The sequence below is a fragment of the Vidua chalybeata genome, chromosome 19, assembly GCF_026979565.1.
Source record: "Vidua chalybeata isolate OUT-0048 chromosome 19, bVidCha1 merged haplotype, whole genome shotgun sequence".
Taxonomy (NCBI): Eukaryota; Metazoa; Chordata; class Aves; order Passeriformes; family Viduidae; genus Vidua; species Vidua chalybeata.
The window spans coordinates 12,122,085-12,147,039 of NC_071548.1; the positions used below are offsets into that span (position 1 = coordinate 12,122,085).

Sequence of the window (24,955 nt, forward strand, 5' to 3'; positions counted from 1 at the left end):
TTTATTCTCAGTGACTGTCATGGTGTGTGTATGGCTGCCTGGACTGCTGATGGCTACCCCTCATCCCCTACAGAATAAGTCAAAAATATAACATCAGAAACATATTTAGGAATATCTTCCTCACAAACTCCAAAATATGTTTGCTCATTGAAGGCTGTGCTAATGAAAACCTCTACAAGGTGGTCTTGGTTTAAAAGATAGGTGTCTGCCAAGGAAGGCAGAAACCTCCCTGGGAATACAAAATGCAACCCCTTTCTCTCCAAATTATTGTAACTCCAAAATTATGCTGCCTTCAGGCAAAGATATGGGAAAAGAAGTAACAGTATGTATATGTATATGTATATGTATATGTGTATGTGTATATATGTGTATATATGTATATATGTATATATGTGTATATGTATATGTATATGTATATGTATATGTATCACAAAAAACAGTATGTATATGTATATGTATATGTGTATGTGTATATATGTGTATATGTATATATGTATATATGTGTATATGTATATGTATATGTATATGTATCACAAAGCAAACAAACAGCAACGGCAGCAACACCAAACAGAACCACAAACACGGTGACAGCCTTCTCTTGGCTGCAGGCACCTTCCCCTTCGGTGCAGTTCTGGTCACAGCCGGCAGGGGTGCTGGTGGCCCCCGTCCGGGCAGGGCAGGTGCGATGATTCCCCTATGGCTGCTGTCCTATCTCCCTCACGTGGTAATGGCGGGCAGACTGGACTGTGAAAAGCTGGCTGCAGCAGGAACCTTGGAGCAGCAGCTGGGACTGCAGAGGCAGGCACATTCCCCGGGGTGGCAAACAAAATGCAACAGAAAACTCTGCAGGCCCAGCAGAAGCCACGGATGTCAAGCGGACACTGGATGCTGGGTTAGTGTAGCAAAAAAGCCTGAGCAGCAGCAGCACACAACAGCAGGACTAGGTAGCAGCAGCTGCCACACACACGCAGCTGGGAAGATGCGCCCTGCGGGAAGGGGGAGGGGGTCAGAGTCCCAGGTTTCTCCGCTGAGGCACTCAAGCAGATGAGGAGGGTCCTTTCCAGTCAGGTCAGGCATCAGCAAGGTCCCAGTGCAATGACTGCTTTCACGAGTAAAGGCTCACCCATAGTAAGAAAGAAGCAGTACAAGGCTGACCTTCGTCCATAGTAGTGAATTCTCCCTGCAGTACGCAACAGCTCGACTGTCCTCCAATGTTGAGAGCGAGAGGAGCTGAGCCCAGCCCCTCATCTCCCAGCCAAAATCTCACAGTATCTCTGCCCTTCCCAAGACAATGCCCCTCTGCTGTGATAATGCAACCAGCAGCTCTCCTCCCCCTCCTCCTTGGCTGCATCTTTTGTCTCTCTTAAATACTGGTCATTATTGTCTGTTAGCAACAGATGGGACTAAAATTCCATGAGAGAAAGAAGCAAAAGGAAAAATCTAACCCTCCAGAAAGGTACTAGGTCAGAACCCAGAAATCATCACAAGTCAGGAAGTGTTTCACTTGCATCTCCATCATTCTTTGGGTGAAAACCTGTTTAATTCCCAGATGTCTGATAATGCTGTTAATAATGAGGTATTTTACAGTATCTTTTCTCAGCTAGTTCTATGCTGATTTTGTAATTTAAAGGATTATGTATTATTTTGAGTAATGGATTTTGCTCATCTCCTCCACTTAGACTTGTCTTTTTCTGAAAGCCCTTTAGCTATAAAACTACATATTGTTTCAACATCTAAAATCCTTTGTCTAGTAATGTTGGTCCCTTTTTAAATGCCTCACTGTGCCCTGCATAACTAATCACAAGCAAAGGGATGTGCAATGAACTGAAGAGATTCCTAAAAAGAGGAACTACTGGGAGGAGTGAAAAACTTGAACTTTTCTTCCTGCCTCTGGGAGATACCATCTGTTATCTTCAGAAGGTTTGATACTCCTGTGGAGGTGATTGCTGGAGAGAGCTGTGCTGGTGTGGGAACATGCAGCAGCCTTTGACTGAACACTCCACATAGAAATTATGAACAATATTACAGCATCTGTTGGATGTAATGGGAGAATAAACCAGCTGGTGCTGGATGAAATATTGAGTATGTCAAATTATTACAACAAACTTTATAAATATTACTGTTAGGCTGTCTGCAATCATTTTTTAATAGCATGAGAGGACAGAGAGGGGAGTTCTGCGCATCAAATGCTATGAAAAAGAATTATGTTGCTGTAGAGAGCAGGATAACCAGCTCCCAGTTAGAACAGACAGAAATTGGCTGCAAACAAGAAGGGAATTGGAACAGCAATTCCAGAATGAGAAGGATAGTTCTCATCTTAAGATCTGCCATGATAGCAAGAGTCCACAAAGCATTAAAGACATGCATTTTCCAACTTTTTGCAAAAAAGAAATTTTCAATTTCTTTGGCTTTTTGTGGTATTTTAAGCCCAATCAATAAGCTTTCCGACCTGTGTGATAGATGAGTAATGTGATGATTGACTTTCACAATTGACAAATATCATGTATATAGGTTAAGAAAAGTTTTATAGATTTATAGTTATGTTTACCCCCTTGCATTGTTATCAAGGGACAGCCAGGGTTGGGACATTTGGGAGGGTCAGCTTGTCACCATGGAGACATCTGACCTCCAATCAGGATTTGAGGAAGTGAACGCCACCACTGGACAGCAAAGAAGGGGTTGATGGACAGAACTTTGGGAGGGGCAAAAGGGTTAAAAGGCAAAACCTCCATTGTGTGGGCGAGCACATGGTGGGAAAAATATGGCTCCCAGCGCTGTAATATTTTCTCTATTCAGTCTTCTGTTGTATTTTTGATAAGGTTTAATAAGCCTTTCTAAATTTCTGAAAAGTGAGCAGCTATTTCTCACACCTGCATCCTCTTTTGGCTCCTGATGCATTATAGATGGGCAATCATACTTTATTTAATGACTCAGATGGACACCTTTGGTGATACTGGATTCTTCAATGAGATATGCAATTGTTCCCAGCACGTGTGACTTTTATTGAATTATTATTGAAAACATAATTTCATGCTTGGTTAAGTTGTAAATTTAATTCATTCACTAGCAAGATTTAGGAACAAATATGATACTACCGGTGCTCCTCCAAGGTGAGGCAGTTGTAGCTACCCAGAAAGTCTGAACTGGCTGAGCACTCACTGGTTGCTTTTCAGCACTTCCTGCTCATGGATTTAAAAGTGCAGGAGAAACTTTTCTATCTGAATGAGGCCAGTTGTGACTGAAAATTATTACTTAGTTGTAATACATAGGTTGAGTCTTGTGGCTACATTGCAGTCCCAGGTAGCTGAATAAAACTGAGTTGTGACTGCACTTTTTGGTGACCTCAGGACACAGTCTTTGAGTGGGCAAAGGACTTGTGGCTGCTTAGGGCTTTTCATTAACCAAAAATTTAGCATCTTGATTGCGTGTACATTGATTGGGCACTTCCACAAGAACTACTCAGTCAGTGAGAGTTGTCTGAACACAGACTGTGTGCCAGGCACACACACCCTCTTTTTTTCCCTTTCAACACAAAATCCATGAGAGGCTGAGCAGGATGAAACCATGGATTGCTTTATGCAAAACTGACAGAAAGCTCTGTTAGCCAGCACTGCCTTGAGTCTGTCTGTTGAACAGAACCTGACTGCTTTAATCCTGATTTCTCTCTGGAAACATTAACTCATATTCATCTGCTTAACACAGGCATCTAGAAATAGCCTGAGGAAATGCCTGCTTTTCTTGGTAAGAAAAAACTAGCTTTTAGATGCTTGCAGTTTAATGAAATTAATTTTCCCCCTTGTTTCTTGAATATAAAGCAGTTCAGACTCAGAGTAAATGCATCATAAATTAAAGGTGCAAGAAAAATTTTCAGTGAATTTGATGAGATGAATGGGTAAAGCATTCACTAGAAATATATTTTTTCATAATGGATTGGAATTAATGGAAACCCTGACTGACTTCATATTTAAATCAGTAATTTAGCATCTGCAATATTTCTTGCTTTAAAGGTCATAATTTTTATCTTACTAATTCAACTGATCATCTTAGAAGCACAGTGAAATATTCTTGATATAACTTTTTCTTTATCAAGATTATTTAATTATTTTTGCAACTTTGTTCAACATAGTCATGTATTACAAGCTTTATGTCTTTGACTCTTTCTTACTGGTTCAGCTGGCAGTACTTGATTTTAAATCCCACATCGTTCTATGCAGGTGAAGAACCAGAACCAGACACTGCTTTCCTGAAAGTCAGTAACATATTGAAATGATTAGGTCTTTTATGCCACAACTGCCCAAATTATACTTTCTCAAGGAGCCCTGCCTACCTAGACAATTTTTTATCATTTTTCTACAAAGAATCTGTGGTAATATTTTTACTTGAAACAGCAAGGTTTAGTCCTTGTCCTTTTCCTTTGTCTCTGCTTGAATTCCTGCATTTCTGCATTGACTCTACAGAGACGAGTGAGAATTTTTTTTCTGGCCTATTGGTGTTTGCAATTAACATTTAATTCAGAGCTTTGAGAGATTCTTTTGCATGGGTTTGAGTTTCTTCACAACCTTTTGAAGCTGAGGATGCAGCACATCTCACTGGCTCAGTTTTTCATTAACCACATTTTGTTTATTTTACTTTAATACAGAATCTCATTGCAGTCAGTGGAGCAGCTTTTGGCAATCAAAAGAAAGTACTTGGGAGTGGATAGCAAACAGTCTTTGTTCTAGTTGAGGAACTGGTGGGTATGTGTCTTGTGGATGGTTTTTATTCTTTACCCATTTTTTGTTTGGTTTTGTTTCTGTTTTCTTTTGTTTGGAATGGTCACGCCCTCAGCTACGGGTGTATCGCAACAGGTGAGAGCCTGCCCAGGATTTCCTGAGAGGGTTTAGGGGGCGGGGGATGGTTGCATCTTTTTGGTGGAGTGATCATCTCTATGGCCATAGGGCACGGTGCCTCTAACAAGAGATACTGTTGCTGTGAAAAATACCATTGACTTGTGTTAAAATTTTAGAAGTTTAATAGTAATGAAAATTAGGATAATAAGAGACAATACAAAGCAAAGAATTATGGACGTCTGGGTGCCCTGCGCTCTGCCACAAAGCACACCTTGTTAACAAAGGATTACCCCTTAAAAGCAATAGCCTATTGCATATTCATATATCTCATACATAATTCAAACATTCTTTTCAAACTAAGGGTGTTTCTACTTAATTTCAACTCCTCCCCTCATCTTGTAAATCAATCGTTTTGGTCCCTTGAAGTCTGGGTCTTCACTATAAGGAGGCAATCATTCTTCTCATGAGATCTTAGTGTCTTGTTGCTGTTATCTCTATGTGAAGAATTTCTTGATTATCTTATCCATTCCTTGAGCTAGTTACAAAAAAATCTTACATCACATAGTTTCTATTTTAAGATTATGCTATAGCCTAAAAACTATATTTACCACACTACTTAAAAAAAGATTAATACAGCATAACTTTCCACCATAACACATAAAGTATTCATTTTAACATTTGCAAAGAGCCAATCATATAATATGCATTTTTCACAGTTGCCATGTGGGTTTTGCCCATTTCTTTATGTTCCTTTTCCTTCGCCACTGTGACTGGGGCTTGCCAGCTAGCTTCTCTGTTTGTTTTCTTGATTGGGAACCCAGAGCCAGTGCGTGCCACATCGGGAGCATGCTGTCCCCTGCTGGGCCCGCCCCCTCTATGTAGCCCTATCCAGGGATCAGCCATCTCGGTGAGCTAGCCAGGGGAGCAATTCCCTGCCCAGCTCTGCTGTTCTCTGCTGCTGCTTCAGAGATTCTTGCTGCATTTTAACCCAACACCTGGACACCCCGCAACTTTCTCCTAAGGCTGCAGAGTTTCTTTATTTGTTTGCTACCCCAGTGTGCCCACCTCTGTCATTTCATCCACCTCTACAAGGTTCCTGCTACAGTCCATTTTGCCATCCGGAGGGGCACTGGGACTGGCTACACCTGTGAGTTTGTAAAGGTTTGTTTTCTATCTCTCCCGCCGGCCCGCACACCGTTACCCACGTGCAGCCATGGGGGAATCATCGCACCTGCCCTGCCCGGACGGGGGCCACCAGCACCCCTGCCGGCTGTGACCAGAACTGCACCGAAGGGGAAGGTGCCTACAGCCAAGAGAAGGCTGTCACTGTGTTTGTGGTTCTGTTTGGTGTTGCTGCCATTGCTGTTGTTTGTTTGCCTTGTTGTCCATATACACACTAGTAAAGAACTGTTATTCTTTTTCCCATATCTTTGCCTGAAAGCCCCATAATTTCAAAGCCGTAATAATTTAGAGGCAAGGGGGTCACATTTTCCATTCCAAGGGAGGTTTCCGCCTTCCTTGGTGGATGCCTCCTTTAAATTGCAACAAAATGTTAAGTAGCATAAATATTGCTAAGGAGTAAAAAACCCCTGATTTTTGCCAGTCATATTTGAAACAGAAAATAGTTTAATGCATAAAAACCAGCATAATGTAGTGAAGCTATAATTATTTTAATATAATTTTAATTATCATGTTTATGTTTCTGCAGTAGAACATAGTGAGTGTTGTCTTGAGAAATCAGTGGAAATTAAAAAATTATTACTGAGTTAAATACCATGATTTAATAAATTAGCCTGATGGAAAGGTAAGATAGTCACTAAAATTTTCCAGGCATGGAAAAGCCGCTTAACAGACAAAGTTCTAAATAAAAGGAAGATATTAAAAAAAGAAAACAAACCCCACAGAGGAGTAAATTCATAATTTCTACTGAGTGAGAATTGTCGAACTTCTTGTCAATAGCAGTAAAATGCCTTATATGCAGAAATATTTGAGGACATTAAAGACACGGCAGGGTATTTGGCCCTATGCCTTTGCATTCAATACATTATTTATGTCACCTTTATTTTTCTATTTTCCAGTAAGCCTTTCTTCTCCATCTTCTCTGGGCTACAGGGTTACACAAAAGTCAGAAATTCAAGCAAGACTGGAGTTTTTGTGCAGTAGTGAGATGTGTCTGTCACTGCTTTGTTTGATGACTCCAAGTCTTTGTTCTCAAACCCAGCTCCTGCATATCTTGATATTGTGATGTATTGACCAAAGTAAAAATACTTGCAAAATAACTTCAAAATGCCATGTCTTTCTATCTTTGCCTGTTGCAGGAAGGTAAACTACTCTTTTATCCTATAAAGTCTTGATTATCTTCTCCTGGTATCTGTTTAGAAAAGGTTCCTTGCAAGTGCAGGTAGTGCTTCTCTGTTGCCAAAGGAAGTGCTCTCTGTAATATCACATTTTGTCATTGAAATACTTTCTCAATGTTCTGCTCTTTTATGTTTGCAGCTGTTTTAAAGAACCTTAGCTAAAGCCTTTTGAAGTAAAATACACACAAATGCTCTTTATGAGCCTTTCTGGCTTTGTCTCTCCCAATCCCTAATAATTTTCTTGGAATGCATACATTTTCTTTTGGCAGTTGCAGATGGGGTTGTAGAGTGGCTCTCAGTAAACCAGGGTGCATTTTAGACAATCAGCAGAGTGCTTGTGAAATCATCACACTGTGTTATTATATCTTATATTTCTACTTCCATGGTCTGTAGTCCTCACATGGATTTATTTCATCTGTGCTTGCACACAGCTTTGATGGTGCCTTGTAGCCTGCCCTGCTTAGACTCGCTAAAAGCCTCATACTTAAAGGATAATGGTCATGATGAGAGAAGTATACAAGGCAATAAACAGCTTTTGCAGGTGGTTAAACACACTGAAGCAAAGCTGAGGCATTGGAAAACCCCAAAAGCTGTTTATTGTAAGTACAGCAACACGTCAGCTCTGTTCAACAAGCCACAACATTAAATAAAAGCTTCTGCCTTGTCTTGCAAGCGCTGGGAGGTTTTGTCCACCAAATAGATCTTTGCTTCTCATTTTAATGCTTTGGGTGGCTTTCTTTGTCTCACATATGGTTTAACAGGAGGTGGTTCCTGAGTAATTGCTTGGGATAAAAACAGCAAAATGACTTTTCTCAAATCACTGTGGAGGTTCTTGATGACAGCCCTTTCCTCCTCTCCAACCCCACAAGAATCCCCCTTTATTCCCAGCTTATTTTTCCCCTCTTGCTACTACTTCCATTGTCCGTTTCATCATTTAATTTATTGGTTTGGTTTTTATTTTGTTTGATAGGTTTTTTTCTATTCAATGGTGTCATCACCTCCACTTTCCCCAGAATTTCACAGTGTTTTCCTAACAAGAATGTCTGATGCTAGAACATTCAGCCACTTCAAGGAAGAGGTTAGGGGACAAGTATTATGAGTCACAACATTTATAGTGCCAGGGGATCTCTGTTCCACAAATAGCACTGCTTTGGTAAATAATGAGCTATCAAAAACCAAACAGCCTTTTTCAGCAATTATAATTTACCAAACTTTATGATCTTCAAGAGTATTTTCTTTAAAACAGGATTATACTTTTTATTCCAATGGAGCGAAATGTCATAATTTTGTGCAGATTTTTGTAGGTCTTCCTATCAAATGCAGTGAATAAATCCACATTTATTATTTTCCAGCCCCAGTTTACTGGCAGCTATAATAGTAGATACCACCATGACTATTTGTGTGTGAGTCAGACTTCACTTACCTGCTGACACAAACTGCATGGCAGATAAATATGTCATAGGCCAATAACTCACACAGAAGACTGTAATTTTCTATGGATGTCTGATGGCAGTTGATAGAGATGAGGACTCCACAGTTTGCATGCATTAAGCTGATTTATTGATTACAAAGCTCGGTATATATACCTTTTCAGCTATAGCTAAAAATAGCACTAACCACAACATTTATGTCTACTAGTAACATTGCTTAATTATAGCTTTGCACAGACTCGCACAGGCACTAACAGTCCTGCATGATTTCTCAAAAACAAAACATATCACGCACACCGTTATCTCTTGCTTCTTCCTTCAGGGTTCTGCCTTGACATGCAAGGGCTCGCAGCCTGCTAGGCTTAGCACATCTGCTTCAGTCACGAGTTGAGCAGTGCTCTCAGTCCTGCTCTGCAGCTGCATTCTGATAGATGTCAATGGGAGAAAACTTACAGTCTAATGAAAGAATATTTAATATTTTGCAGTGGTTCACATAGACAACATTTTTGCTGTTTACTGCTGAGAATTGAATCATAGTCCTTCTCATTTATAAATTAGACCTTGAGGCAGTATCTTCTATGAAAGCAAAATATGAAAGGAATAATCTAAGTTTGGTAACCAGCTGAGACTGAACCTGTATGCTGTGAAACAGAATTAATAGATAAAGTGATCAGAAAAAATCTGGTTGGTAATTCTAGTTAGGAGTTGGCTGAGGTATTTTTTTTTTCATTTTGTCCTTTAATAATTTCTACAAGAGCAATGTTTTCTTCCCATTTATACGTGGAAGAACATCATAGCAGCATTATAAAAACCCTGTGTACATTACATTCTTGTCTCAGATAAACACAAATCCAGCATAATTCTGGATTTGCACTAGTATTACTGAAACACAAATTTATCCTTGAATGTCTTTATCCATTGTGCCCTGTTAAGGTTATCTAGGGCAAATCCTGAACCACTAAAATCATGGCTCAATGGGGAGAGGGGCATTCCATACCCTCATGGAGAAGCAACCAGGACATTCCTGGCACAGCAGCTCTGTGGGAAAATGCAAGAACTGCTTGTAGATATGGGCAGGGCTTGTGCTGACTCCTTGGGAAGGCAAACCAGAGCAGGCATGGGTGTGATAAGGAAAAACACACCCAAGAAAAAGATGTTGCATCTGCAGTTGCTGGGATACATCCAGGGTAACTGATCTGCTCATCATGGATTGTACTGTGCCTTTCCAGGGAGTGCAGATGAGATGTCACATCCTGAAAGAGGAAGAGTACAACTGACTGCTTCCTGGGAAAGTAGAAAATCCTCAGGTATCACTTGAAAACATGCCAAGGATCTCCGCTGTCACATTCAGAATGGGAGTTAAAGCTAATGATAGAAAACATATTTCAGGAACTTCATTTTTCTCTAAAAGGGATATGAGCTGTTCCCATTTCAGGCTGGGAAAGAAGCTCTCAGAGAGTGATTTGGATTGTTTCTCACAAAGGTTAAACATCAAACTTTGTTCTTCATTTCCTCTTCTCTTTTTGGGCTCTGCAATGAATATGAAGTAAACAACATCCTTAGGTAGCTTTTGATACTTATTTGTACCTTCAAATATAGTCAGAATAATACAGAGAACAGATTGTAGGAATAAAATAGGATGTTTATTCTTCTAAATTTTCAATAATTTTGAGTTAAGCAAGATTTTTTTTTTTGCCAGATATGTTATATTTTTCATTCATGAATTTCACCTGTATTTTATATATAACTAAAATAATGTTTTCCTGATGAGCATTCAGTAAAGCCAGATGCTTTTAGTGGGAGTTCTTGCATTGAAATGGATTTGGTGGGTTTTTTTCCCCCTATTGTACTTTCCATCAAAATGTTTGCTGCTCATTACAATTAAAAACATACATTCTGTTGTTTTCTGCACTATAGAGATAAGTGTCACAGTAAAGACTAATAAAAGAGAAACAAATCTATTCCTCTTTTGTTGTTGTTGTTGTTGTTTGTTTTTTGTTGTTTTTTTTTTTTTTTTTTAAATCTGAAACATAAAGCCATTCCCGTTACAGAATTTGCAGAGGAAACTTTGCAAGACTCCTGGGCCCATATTTTCAACATACTTCCATACCTAATTAAGATCTACAAATGTTCTGAATTCCATTTTCATCAACAGAACTTAGTGCCAAAATATATCTTCGCCTTTCAAAAATCACCTCAAGTGTTTATTTGCATCTCAAGAACTGAATTAGTTTTAAAACTCTGACTATTAAACTTCTGTGAAGTAAATGATCACTTAGGGCAGTGTTGTCCTCCACTAGATTAAATATACTTCTAATATTGTATCTTCATCTGAATAGATTTTCTTGTCATCCAGAGTTAATATGAAATATACTGGATTTGTGTTTGCTACATGAAAGGAAGATTGATTTATTTCAGGTCCTTTATAGGCTATTTAATTACGCACATCAAGATCTCATCTATTCCTTCTGCATTCATATTTTATAGTACTTTAATTGATTGAGTTGATTTGACTCAACATTTTGATGGCACCTTTGCCATGGAGGCTGCACACACATAACACAAATAATTTACTTGATTCTTTTCAAAACTATTTACCTTGCCCGTGGGTTATTTTATGAACTTCTGGCCTTTTGGTTCTGACCAGATTAACCAGTAGACAAAAGCAGGTAAAACACAGGTCTCCAGTCCCCAGGGGTAAAATCCTTACTTACTCACTTATCATATTTGCAGTGCTGTAAAATAAAATTGTTTTTATTCTAATGCAGCAAAGACTCCAGAATTTAGCCCTGAATTCGTCTAATTTCCAAAGCACCTCCTGGTCCTTTTTTTTTTCTATCTGGACTGCCAGGTTTCATCCCCACTGAAGTCACATGAATGATGCTGACTCTCACCACTGTTTGAATTTGCTCATTTTGTGACACAGAAAGGCAAGATAAGTTTTTATTCCCAAAACCTTGGTTTACCTGCAATATCTGAGGTAACTGTGATGGTGAGGCAGAAGCACAGCCTGAAAATCTGCTCCCACAAACAGGCATTCTGCATGATCCTTCTTCAATTTGAAACAATTTAGAACTCTACTGTACTGATTAGCAAGAAGTCCTTATAATTAATTGGAAATGGGGCCTAGATACCAATTCTTGAAAAAAAAAGAAAAAAAAAAAAGAAAGAGTTTAAAGTATTTTTAGAGAAAATAGCAAATAGCAAAGTAAGTTTAGGTATACTTTAAGATTTCTTTCCCTTTATCTGTTTTGTTTTCTGTTCTCCATGTTCCTGCATCACAATGCAGGAAAAGCCAATGAAGAGAGTTTTGTTTAACCTGGGGATTATCACAGGATTTGGTCCTTCTGGCAGTAAACTTCCTACTGCTTTCACAATTGTGAATGTGTTTCTGATTGGGATTATGGCTCATTCAGAACCTTCACTAAATTGACACTAAATTTATGTTTGTGGTTGCTCCCATACATACACTTTAGGATTCCAATATAAATGCAAAATTCTGTCTTAAATATATTCCTAGAGTAGGTCATAGTCATGCAACCCTTGAAGCAAAACTTGTTTAATGGCAGAGTTGCAGAGAAAAAACATCAGAAAGGCAAATCCATCATGTTTCATTAGGAAGAGAAACACCTGTCCTGCACTTGTGTGTAAAGTCCTGCTCAGTGAATCTGATTAATTGCACTGAAATTCTAATGTTCTGTAAAAAGAAGTACTGGAGGAATTCTCTAATAGAAATTACTGCTATTCCCCAAGGTATGACCAGCTAATAAAAAATCACATTATTAACCTAAATTTCAAGGTAAAATTTATATCTTTCTGGTTTTATGATTTTAAAACTGTTAATTCACATACTTTATTGTAGGTTGACTTAGTATTGGCAAGAAACTCTGCTCCAAACTGTTACTTTTTAATTCTTCTTCTAGTTCAGGTTTCCTTTTTTGGCTTGTTTCTGTGTTTTGTTTTGAATTTTATCCAAAAATGTAAGTGCTGGTGTATATTCTTCAGCCAAAATCTTTACATTATAAGGATGAAAAACTGGTGGTGACTGTGGGGCTTTCAAATGTCACCTTTCTTTACAAATCCTATTTTATGTTTCGTCCTCTGGCTTCACTTCGGTTTACAAACATGGCAAGACTGTTTTAAATCTCAGAGAAGGGTAAAATAAAGCGTCCAATTAACAGGTTATAACCTATTTCTCTTTGGCTGGAAAGCTTTCAGTGTTTGGCTCTGGCAAACAAAGACCATTTTGAAATGGTGCTTGGGCAGTGACTGAACCCATATAGAAGTTGTATTTACAGCATAGGATTGTCAAATAATAGTCAAAGTAATTTGGGCATCACAGGAAATAATAGGAGTGAATCTAGTGCTTTCTGTGAAAACCTTTAAACTCCCATTTCATTAAAAATTCCACTCTGCAGCTGGTAGCAGAGATTTACTGGGTTTCACCATCTGTGCAGATTAAAGTTTCCTAAAGGAGAATGAATGCAACAGATGAGATGGTTGGCTTTTCAGATCAAACAAAACCCCAAAGTAAAATCTCTTCCCTGACTCTTACATCTTACACCTGTTTCCTTTTAATCACATGACTGAATTGTTTAGGAGAAACAATTCCAGCTTTCTTTAAAGCTGATTGATTTGAAGATTGCAGATCACCAAAATACTTGTGATCTGGTAGCTGTGGAGGATTGGTGATTTTTATTGAGAAGATTTTTTTACAGATTGGTTGAACGCCTTCTTTAGATGTTCATATCCAAGAAAAATGTCTTCACCCAACAAGCGCAATGATTTAAAGGCATTCCAGTGTGTGCTCCTGGCTGGATTAGCAGTGACAACCAATATGGGGAAGCCCAGCTACCTCCAACCCACACCCCTGTTGTTTTCAGTCTCGTCTCTTTCTTTTTGACTGGCCATAACTAATCTTTCCAGGTGATTGAGCATGTGATTAATTTAAATTGCGATTATAAGTCAATCCTATGTCACTACATATCTTACAGTGTTACAATTTTAAATTACATTGGCTTCACCACACATCAAACACCAAAATAAATTCTTGGCAGTGATCACTGTATTAGGATTCATCAGTAAAATTAATAGAATTTCTGGGTTTGTCAGGAAATGGGATCATTAATTTAACTATTTCTTGAGGGCAAGAAAGGAAAGCACAGTACCTGCTTACCAAACCAGTTATTAATCCCTTCCTGAGTTTCCTGATAAATATTCCTGGTTATTTCCCTGAAATACAGGATGTTTTACTATATTCTGATGGTTAATATCAGACACTGGTGCCAAGGGAAGGCAGATCCATGGCATGGTGGTCTTAGCAGCCTTCTGGAGAGGAGAAGGCAACAAGGGTTAGGACAAGAAATGGGACAAGTGCCCCATCCAGGACAGAGACTGCCAGAGCCTCCTGTTCCTGAAAAAGACACTCACTCGGCGCTGCATAAGGAACAGCAACAGCACAGGGTGTTACCATCCCTATGGATTTAACACTAAGAAAGTCCAGCAGCCCAGAAACCACTTGCTAATATAAACATGAAAGTGGGTAGTTAAACTCACTGGCACCATTGGTCCTTGCTCTCCCTTGCATTTTTCCTCTATTGGAACCCAGCTGTTCTCTGTCTGTTGCCAGGGGTAACCAGCAGTAACATTAAAGGTCATCAATGAAAAGCAAGCCTTTGTCCCCTGGATATTTCCCACTCTCTTGAAAACCTGCATCCTAGAATAAATTCCTTTAAAACAACACATTTTGGTCAGTGTAGCACTTCAGTTTGTTGTTTTTAAATTTCCATTCACTGCACTTCTTTGGTCAGTCCATTACTGCTCTTCTGTGTTAATTTTAAGGCACAATATCCCAAAGAGCTCCTGGTTCATGGAATGTCTCAGAAATGTGTCACAGTGTCACCAAGGCTGCTCTGTCCTCCTTTGGGACAGACTGGTCCCATGCACAGCACCAGGGTGCTGTGGAACCAGCAACTCTCCTCTATCTCTGTGTATTCTACCTGAGCAGCTGCAAGTGTGTTCATTCAGGTATTTTGAACATGTTGAAATTGTCTTTTCCCCTTTCTGTAGCATTGGTGATTCATTCACAGATTTTTCTGCCAAGGAAATAGTTTCTAGAATTCATTAAAGCACTTTCAGAGGTAAAAAGTCAGAGTACCATGGGAAGATAGGGAAAAAGTCCGTTCTTCTAAATGGGAATTTTGTGGTGATTCATCATGCAGTTCTACTTTATATGATTTTCAAATGGTTAGCAATTTTCTGTATGGTTTAAATTGGGTTTTATTCTGTTTTGTTTTGTTTTGTTTAACCTGCATTTGTCCATTGCTTGGTTTGCACTTTTTATGTAAATTAGCTGCCTGATTGTGAACTAGAGAGAAATTAATATTTTCAAATATGTTGGATGTTTTCTGTGAGCTCCCCTTGCATTTTTATTATTTTGTCAGCTTTCCAAACCAATATTTTTCTCTAGAAAGATGCTACTTAAGAAATGAATATTTGGGAACAGAGGAGCCAAATTACAGCTTTGCTTAGGTGAACATAACTGCTTTTGATGCACGTGGGAGTTTCCCTTGTTTATCTGGTGTGTAATTTGGAAAAGTGCATTTTACATGTAATTTGACCCAGGTTTTCCTACACCATATTTGCAAGACAGAGGGAACAATCATGGAAGACATCAAAGTGTTTATTTGGTACCTACCCCAGCCTGAGAGTATAAACTTCAAAGTGTTTTGCAGCCAGAGACCTGGAGGTGAAGAGAGCTGTCAGCTCTACCTCAGAGGGAATTTTCTGTCCCAGGCTCATTTCAGCTTTTCCAGAGGTGCCCAGTTGGCATCTAAAGGCACTGAAGGGTTTTATGCTGAATTATGGAAGGTACAAATGGCAATACTTACCTATTTTACAAGCAGATGATGATGATGATGATGATAAAGTATTAATTACTTACAGGGTAGATTTTGAAATTTACCAAGATGGTTTTGCAGCTTCTCCATGGAAGTCTCCCCGATGGATAAATGTCAGCTCCATCTTAGAAGAACAGTTGTCATCCTCCAAGTATTCCAAGTGCTGGTGTGACAGGAGGCACTGGACTGGATCTGGGGCTGGAGCTGGGATGTAGCTGTAGGATCATACCTGCTGGAATGGGTGAGGAAGGATGGAACCTGCACACAGGTGGAGTAGGAGCTAAGAAGGATACATAAAACCAGGCACCACACAGCAAGAGCACAAGATGGATGGGGTTATTATCCTTTATAGGATGAACACTCTCATTTTATTTGTGCTGTGTGCATATTCATGACAGGCTCTCAGTGCTGAGGATGGGAACGTGCCTGTGTGGCTCCCAGTCTGTCACAAACATTCCTGTGAAGCACAGAGCAGCTTCATGGACTGGTACAGAAATTCAGAGTGTAGAGCTTAATTGGAACAGTGTTTATGCTTCACTGCCAGAGTCAAGGCTACTCCGCTCTTTTGTTTCATCTTCCCTCCTTTCTTCCTTTCACAGCCCAAACACTTGAAGAGGATTTCAAGTTAATTTACATCCTGCAGAGGGTAAATGGCAGAAACTGTTTCTTACAGTTCTGCATTAGGACTGACTAATGTAAGTTTTGCAAGGAAATTATTATTCCATCAGGAGAGATACATAGCTTTGGAATGGAGTTACCCTTTGTTACCTGTGAGGCAGCATTTCTCTGATGGGCCTCATCTTTCACTACCACCTGGGTGAGGTAGTACATTGGTAATGCACTGTCAAAATGCATTTGGTTCATGCTGTGAAAAATAATTAGTTGGACAATGGAGCTGCTTTGAATTTACATGTGTGACTCATCCCACAACCCTTCCTGTGATTGTGGGATTGGGCCTCGGATTACGGAAATGATTGATAAATATTCTTCTAAACACCTATGATTTCAGAACAATGGATGCTGCTGAAATGTCAGCACTTGTGAAAATGGCAGTTTGTTTACTAGGAAATGAAAAGAATGAGGAGCTTTTGATGGTCAGGGCAGCAATGTCTGTGTGCTCTTGAAATTTCTGAAAAATATATTTATATTCTGTTCTACTTTGCCTGTGGTTCCCACACACATGTGGCACCACTGGTAATATCTCTTTGGAGAACTAGTCCTCTGGGTAGATTTTGAAAGGGTGGGTCCAGCATAAATATAAACTCCATTAACTCTAGCATATTTTGATTTGCAGAAGTAATAATGGTGATAATGGTGTATATAGGGTCAAAACCACTTTTTTTTCCTTCCTTATACAGATTACTGCATTTATTTCAATGCATTTTTCAAATAAATAATGAAACACCAGGACATGACCCAGAAATATCTTATCATTATCTATGAATAAAGTATTGTGCTTTAGCATTACAGATGAGTAGAACTGAAATGTTCCTGTAACATATCCCCATATAATTTGACACCAACTAAACATCTTCAGTGACTTGTGAAACACTATGTTTCCACAGACTGTGCCTTTTGTGCCACTAGCCTCTTGTTAACAGGATTAAGTTGTGCTGTCAAGAGAGTGTAAATGTTTACAAAGAGATTGCAGGATATTTCTGCCCAGTACTCCATTAAGAAATGAGGAGTGTGCTGACTGTACTGCATGTTCATAGTGAGTTGGAACCATTTCACATCTCTGAAATTCAGGTAAGAACTGTTAAAATACAGGTTGTACACGAATAATTCAGAAAAAAAAAATAAACCAACCCATAATATGAGTTAAGCCTATTTGAAATGCCTTATATATAAACATGTACTGATGTAAATCCATGGATATATAACTACAGTTTTACTCTGACACCACAAGTTTACATTGTTCATTGAATTAATACAGTGCTAAAAAATCCCCCATGCAAATGTTTAGAAGTGTTTGGGTTAAACATGTCACATTACTGAGCTGACAGGCTTCAGCTTTGTTGAACATTCACAAACCAAACCTATTTTCTCACAGCTGTCTGGAATGCCAGAAATCTGTGTTTTTAAAGTATTCCCTTAAGATCCTGTTCCACTTCTCTGTTCATCCTATCACTGAATGCATTGTTTTATGCTCAGCTTTTCTTTGGTAGACAACTGACTGATTTGCTGATCAGAGAGGCACTTGCAAACCTGTCATCTTGGAAATACAGCACATTCTGTCCATTTTATACTTTTTCCTAATATTCCAGTCTAAAATTGGTGAACTTGATGCACAATCCCCACCATCCCATTTTTAGCCTATGTAAAAATAGCCACACTGATGTTATGAGCTTGAACAGGACAGATTTGCAGTTTTCTGTATTAAACATGGTGAAATCTCTGTCAGCAAAAAATATGTTGTTCTAGAAGAGACATGTTCCAGACTAGAGAAAGCCGGACCATCAAAGAGAGGGCTGAATGTCAAGGCAGTGTTTATATTTCACACTCCTCATGTTTATATTTCAAATGAGAAGGCTATGAAGAAATCTGGAGAACAGATGTAATTCAAGGAAATGCAGACAAACAGGAAAGGAAAGATAGTATGGGTTTTCAGATAACTACAGAAAAAGTTATTTTAGGTGGCCAGACACGCTGACAGAAGAAGTGCCCATGAAAATGTTCTGCTGGTTGTGTGGAGAACTTCACTGAGCACGTGGAATTGTTTCTCAAGGAAGAAGCTTCCTCCTGGACTAGCAGAGTAGCCCAATATAAAACTTCTATATCAAGTGTCCTGCTGCACCTGTGGTTGTGCACAGCCTTGGCAGAAACCTGTCAGGGTGGAATCCCAGCTTCCTCCTGCCCCTGTGCCAGGTGCACTTTGGGCACTCATGGCAGGGGTTGTTTCTGCCTGTCTTTGTCTTGGAGCAAGGTTAAAGACACAATGCAGATCTGGAAAAGGCAAAATAGGCCTTAATCAGCAATTCAGCTTTTAGAACTCTGGCCTCAAAAGTAGAACAATATAAAGAAGGTCTTATGAAAAACAGAGGGGAAATTAAGGAAGAGCAGTAACAGACAGATTTGGGAAAACAGAGCTATTACCCACCCCTTACCCAGCATTCAGGTTTCATTCAGGCTGCATCTGCTGTGCAAAGAAACATCAGGAGAAGCTCAATGGAAAAAACATCTGTGGGATAATTGTCCATTTTTTCTTCATTTCACCCATTTTCAGTGAAGCTTAGAGACCCAGGACCAACACTCCACCAGTAAGAGCCTTCCCCTTATATCCAGACCTTCTGACAACTTCTGTCTCTCTGACCATGCTCAACCACCTAATGACAATACCATTTCCCACTGCCAGAGCAGAGCACCACAGGTACAAGTAAATAACTTGGCAAGTGAAACCCCCTTGTGAACCTCACATCCAGTTCCCTGGACAAAGTGGACCTGTGTCCACCAGGGGCTCACCAGGTCTCACAGCTGAGAATGTTCGGTATTAATAACACACTCCCCACCTGCACAGATTTAAGGTGCACATATAAGATTAAATGCACATTTAAGGTGCATTTCTTATTGTGTTCTCAAGTGCTTTCTCACACCTCTCTCTGTAGCAGGTGAACCCCTCACTCTAGGAATTTTCCTGATAAAGGATCCCTTTTCACCTGCATGATCAGCCCCTTATAATCTAACCAAGCCAAGAAAGTTTCTCATATTTATGAGGGATAAAGGAATCTTTTCTCATTGTAATGACTCCAAAGCCAAGGGCATGCCCTGAGATACCAGTGGCAAATCAGTGCCCTCCTGAGCAGATTTGTCTTGACAGTCTTGTGTAAAAATCAGAAATAAAGCCATGAGTTTACACACTACACAGCTGCCACAGTACATGATGATGGCAGATTTAAAAAAAAAGAAACCAAAGGGAAAGAAAGAGTAGAAATTAAGATTACTGGGAACTTTTCAGAGCTGAATAGGGAAAATAAAAGCCACCACTAGATAAGTTTGGCAGTGTAAAACTTTACAGGGAGTTGTGGAAAGTCTTAGAATGATGAAATGCCAATGAGCTGAAGCCATAGACCTGTCCCTCTGAGGTTTGCCATGCTCATGACATTTTGGCAGCAGCTGAATATTCTTATTTTTATCCACTTTAAAAATAAGTATTTCACCCATAAAAAGCAAAATTAATTGGAATTCTGAACATAAAAATGTCAACAGTGGTTCATCCAGTAGCCTCCTGTGGAAATGCTCCTTTCTCAGTAGAACTGGCTGTCTGTTACCTGTGTAGCCCTTCCAGTTTCATCTGAATTTGTTTCATCAGACTCTTTATGAAATGTTCTTCAAACAGCCAAGCAGGTGTTTACAAAGGCTTCATTTCTAATTACTGGTTTGAAAAGCAACATACACTCAGTCATGTATTTTAGCCATTGCATCATTTATATGTATTTTTTTATCAGTGGTTCCTCAGCCAGTCTGTTTTTATCAAGGTTATTTTTCAGTATATTGGGATGCTTTCCTATGCATTTATATAGGTATAGCTTGTTTTTATATGCACAGAGTATAAAAAAAATGTTAAATAAAAAAGTTGAATTTAGCCATGGTCTTGGTTTTTGCAGTGCTGTGAAGTTAGAATAGTCTCATTAGCAGTGTTGCCACCCAGCATGTTCAAGGAGAGGGAAGCAAAGCAAAGCATTAGGGGCTGAAGTCATGTATACACCAGTGCATGCAAAATGGATATTAAGATTACTCCAGATTTATACTAATAGAAGAAAAAGTAAAATCTTCAATCTTGTGATCTCTGTTCACTTTCTTTGTGCTCCTCTGCAGGCTGCTGGCATCCTTTAAAGCTGTCTGAAGCATCAGCTTGAGAAATGCATTTCCAGAGTGAGCTGAGATGGCAGATAGCTACAGGAAGAATTTTAACAGTTGTTTAAAAAAAAAAAAGATGATGGAAGCAATTCTCTTTGGGAAATAGCTTTATATATTTCATAGCACCTGGGTTAATAGCTGTGATGCCCAATCCATGTTAGCAGTCCCCAGGCACAGGAGAAACACAAATAGTGAGCAGCTGCTTTGTGGAGGCCACAAACACATCATCAAAAATTAAAACAGGGTTCAGGGGTTGTATAATGGAGATTTACAGAGCTAACAGCAGTATCTTGGCTGGTTTCCAACCCCACCCTTGCAGTCAGGCTCCCTAAGGCTGCTGCTTGGCCTAATTTGATTCCCATAGCTTCTCTTGGACAAAGTAAAGCACCCAAAAGTTTTTATTTGATACTCTGGGAGGGTTCTCACTTGGAAACAATACAAACTTACCCTGGGAAGCTTGAATAAAATCTAAGGGTCACATTATGTCCTTTGGAGTTAAGGCTAAAAGAGGGAAATATATGAGAAAAAGCTGTCCAAACTGGTTTTGCCAAATTTTTCCCATTCCCTTTTACAAATAAGGAACAGAGGGCCTGTCCTTCCATCTGTTTGGATCCCAATCTTTATGGATGATTTGTTTTTTTGATGGGAGGACCTTTTGAGATGCTCAGAAATTCCTAAACTGGGGCAATCTACCTTCTTAGGAGGGTTAAAATAGAAGCATCAGTTCTGCCTACTCCTTTTGTCTCCTCCTGCATCCTCGAAGCACATTTAAGCAGATAATACAACAGAGGAGGAGCAAGCACCACAACTTCTCAGGATACACCTCCATTGTTTCCAGGCTCTACCTGGTCCACAGAACTATAAAATACCAGCATCAAAGCAGTAATGCTGTTTTTATTGCCCTGAAGAATGTGGATACCTGATGACATTTTATTGTGGGGGGAATGGGAGAGGGAAAGGGATACACAGCAGGAGCAAGGCAGGGAGAGAGCCCTGCTTGAGGCTGACATCCTCAGAGCTGGCAGGTGAGTTTTACAGGACAGAAAAACAGCAGTGCTGGGAAGATTCAGTGAGAAATAAACTGCTGATGGAGCACACAGGTTTGGAGCTTTGGAAAAGTTGAGTGACAGTGTGTTTTCTGGATAAATCTGTAGGTTCTTCTCTTTCAGTTAGAAACTAGCCCCAAACCAAACTGTCCAGGTCAAACAGGCCAAAAACTTAACAGGTTAAAATCAAATCTAGCTTTAATAAACAAAAAGTGTAGCTCATCTTCATTGACATTTTCTTTGTTCTTTGTTTAAAAGAACTGGATTTTTATGGGACTATTTTTAACTTCATTATCTTATTTGCTTTTTAAGTATGGCTGAATACAGAATGCTTGAAACATGCACTGGAACCATATTAAACTTTAACAATTAAAAGTGCTAGAGTACCACAGGTTTAGTGTTAGGCTAAAAATGTTAGGTCTGGAAAAAGGAACCCAGGTTTCCATTTTTATTTACTCATATAGCATTAATAATTAATCTAGGTTTCTATTAAGGAAGACTTTGTTGTTGATGGAAAGGATAAAAACAGCATGCACAGGGCCAGTGAGGCCAATGTGACATGGTGTAGACTTGCTTAGTCACCAGCTTGTGATAATACAAACTTCAGAAAAACATACAAGTTCTGCACAAGAATCTTTACAGGTCTTTGGCTTTAATCCCCGATTTCTATACTTTACCAGCAGAATGAATAATTGTTACCATTCTGCTTTTGTTTGTATTTCCTTGTAATCCAAAATACTCTGCACTATCAAGATGGGATTCAAACAATAAGCAAGGAATAAATGAAAGCAGCTGCCATGGCACATTTATTGTTTCTGTGATTTCATCAGTTGACACTGGATGGGTGGGACAAGATAAAGAAAAATTGCCATACTGAAAGTTATGAGGGGAAATTTAAAACTTTCTGAGCACCTGAGTTTGTTTCAGATGCTGATTCAAGTCAAATGAAATGTCATGTGTCTGCTCTGAGCCATCCCAATAACTCCAGGTACTGCTGCTAAGTGTTTTCATTCCTAACATGCTCAGATATGGGGAACCAGAGTCCAATTTAGCCCTAGATGTGTATTATTAAAAAAAAAAAAAAAAAAATCATGCTACTCATGGGCAGGGCAGGGTTATAGAAGGAGGGTGGCAAATCCTGTGCCTGGCACTACATCCTACTCAGAGGAGTAATGTATCACAGGTTCTCTGTCCTCAGGTAACAGTGCCAAGGCATGAAAATGCTTCTTCTTCTCCAGTTGGTCACTTGAGTATCTCCTTAGAGAGTTTTGCAAGCTGTAAATTATGAGAAGGCAGTAAAATAGTAAAAGGCAAGACTAAGACTTTGATCCTGGATTACACTGCTGAGCCATAAGAACAATATACCTAGAATTATGGGAAGAAATAAATAGAAAATTGAGGCTAAATATCAGGAAAAAGTTTCCAACAGCGAGAGCTAGTAGGCTATGAAGGAATCTCCCATGTGAAGCAGTTGATCCTCTTAGTACTTAAGAGTCTCAAAACTGAGCAGGGCAGAGTGTTCTGTGAGAAACATCCTGATGAACCCTTGCAAGATGATTTTCTTTTCTTCATGTACACAAGGCACTATGGCTTTGAGAGGAAGCCCCCATTCCTCTACTTTCCTTGTCAGTGATGCTTCTTAAGTTTGTTATTACATGAGGTTAAAAATATTCAGCTGCAATATTTAGTTGCTCTCTCACTAAATGAAGTCTTCATCAATTGGTACCTGTCAGTGTCTAATATACACAACAAAGAGCATTTATTTTTCAGTCAAAAATTTCTCTCAGCCCCACTTCATATGTTCTTCCTAGAAACACAGGGCTTGTAATATCCATCTTAAATGTTTTAACCTAAAATGTGTAAGTGGGCTCTGTGTCCTTTTCTAGAGCAGTTTATAAGCATCTCTATTCATTTCTTTTCAGTTTGATTTTGCAGGTTGAGCCTCCATAGCACAGGGTGTAACAATTTTTATTTGGTTTTATTTTTATTACTGAATACAAATGTAGAGTTTGTCTATAATGCTACTGCTGCCCTGCAGCTCTGGTAGTTTTTTATCCTCTGTCTTTTTAGTAGAGTTTTCTTTTTAGTAGTTTTTCTTCCAAATGCCTCTTCTGCTGTTTACTGGAGTTGTGAAGTATTTACCAACTTCATGAGATGTGACCGATGAATAAGGAGAAAAAGGTATTTGATTATTTAAATTGCATGGAAAAATATGCACACTGTCAAAACAAAGAGTGTAGGATTGTATTTTCTCTTACACTCTACAAATCAGGAGTAATTGCATTGGAAATAGTGGAGTAATATCTTTGCAAACCCAATTTAAATACCAGTAAAATCAGATGTCCCAATCTGATAAACAAGAATACTGAGGTTTAAAGATGACATTTTAATTTGAAAACTGTTTATCTTTTTCTTGCTGTCAGGCTAAAAGTAATTAAAATTGGCATAAAATATTTTCCAAATCCTGGTTATTTTCTTTCCTTTCATTACACTTCGTGTGATCAGTTTTTTCTCATTTTATGTGGACTTTTTTGCAGTAGTGATAGCACTTTGCCATTATTGCATTTATTATTCATTATTTTGGATATGATACTGCACCAGTTGGCAAGGATCTCAGGGAATGTTTTCATATCAAATCTGCTTTTAAAGTTTCCTTACTAAGCTGAGTATTTGGACTTGATTGAAGCCTGCTGAGGTTGGGATTGGCCTGGGTGAATCAGCATAAACTGAGTAATACAACTCAGAGTACTCCAGATTTATACCAATGCAGCTGAGTTAATAATCTGATTCCTAAGTGGGATTCAGCTCCTGTGATTGGAATTGTTGAATTTCACTGAGGCTGCATCCATGAAGAGAGATTTCCAGAAGCAATTTTATCAAAAATGATGGGTGAGCAAATTGTACACTGTAGGTACCCTTTGGTCTTCCCTAAGTATAATGAAGACTATTAGTTTAAAGCAAAATAATTATATATTAAATAGCAAAAATAAGATTACTCAGAAAAAAGTAGATGACACAAACCATCTCAGAAAAAAATCTTTTAGCCTTCATTTGTGTGCTATTTATGCCACTGCATAAGTATTTATGCTGTAGATGAGGTAACTGGTGGAACTGGTTATCTTGGCTACCTCCCACTCCAGTCCAGGTGCATTGAGCACAGTGCAGGACATGGTCATTGCAGCCCTAACGAGTCCTGCACACATGTGCTGGGAGGTGCTCCTGGAACTGTATAGCCTGGCCTTAAATCCTGACATAGAAATGTCTCTGAAATATTATGTAACTGAGAAAAAGGCCATAGGTTGATTCAGTTTGTTTTTTAAAAGATCCAGTTTTTGTTTATTAATAATTTTATATTGTTGCTGATGTACAGTGCAGCTTATAAGACGACAAATTATGCTCTCTTACGCTTATCTCAAGAAAAGAAAAGATAGCATTGAGGGTCATCTGATTATATTATACCTCTGTAGTTTAGAAGATTTTCCAATTGTATCTATTGATAAAATTACTTGAAGCTGAGGATTAAAGAGAAAGGTTTAA

General features: G+C 38.9%; 1 protein-coding gene and 2 long non-coding RNA genes across 14 annotated transcripts in view; 2 read left to right on the forward strand and 1 right to left on the reverse strand.

Moving 5' to 3' along the window:
• Window positions 1-24,955, forward strand: part of CA10 (carbonic anhydrase 10) — a 256,270-nt gene that overhangs the window by 113,293 nt on the left and 118,022 nt on the right. The window lies entirely within an intron of this gene.
• Window positions 11,533-14,220, reverse strand: LOC128797488 (uncharacterized). The gene is made up of 3 exons (XR_008434158.1): window positions 14,173-14,220; window positions 13,785-13,944; window positions 11,533-11,755 (listed from the first exon to the last, which is right to left on the reverse strand). It is a non-coding gene; the product is annotated as an uncharacterized LOC128797488 (long non-coding RNA).
• LOC128797487 (uncharacterized) lies at window positions 16,012-20,447 on the forward strand. Its single transcript, XR_008434157.1, has 3 exons — window positions 16,012-17,264; window positions 18,742-18,885; window positions 20,331-20,447. It is a non-coding gene; the product is annotated as an uncharacterized LOC128797487 (long non-coding RNA).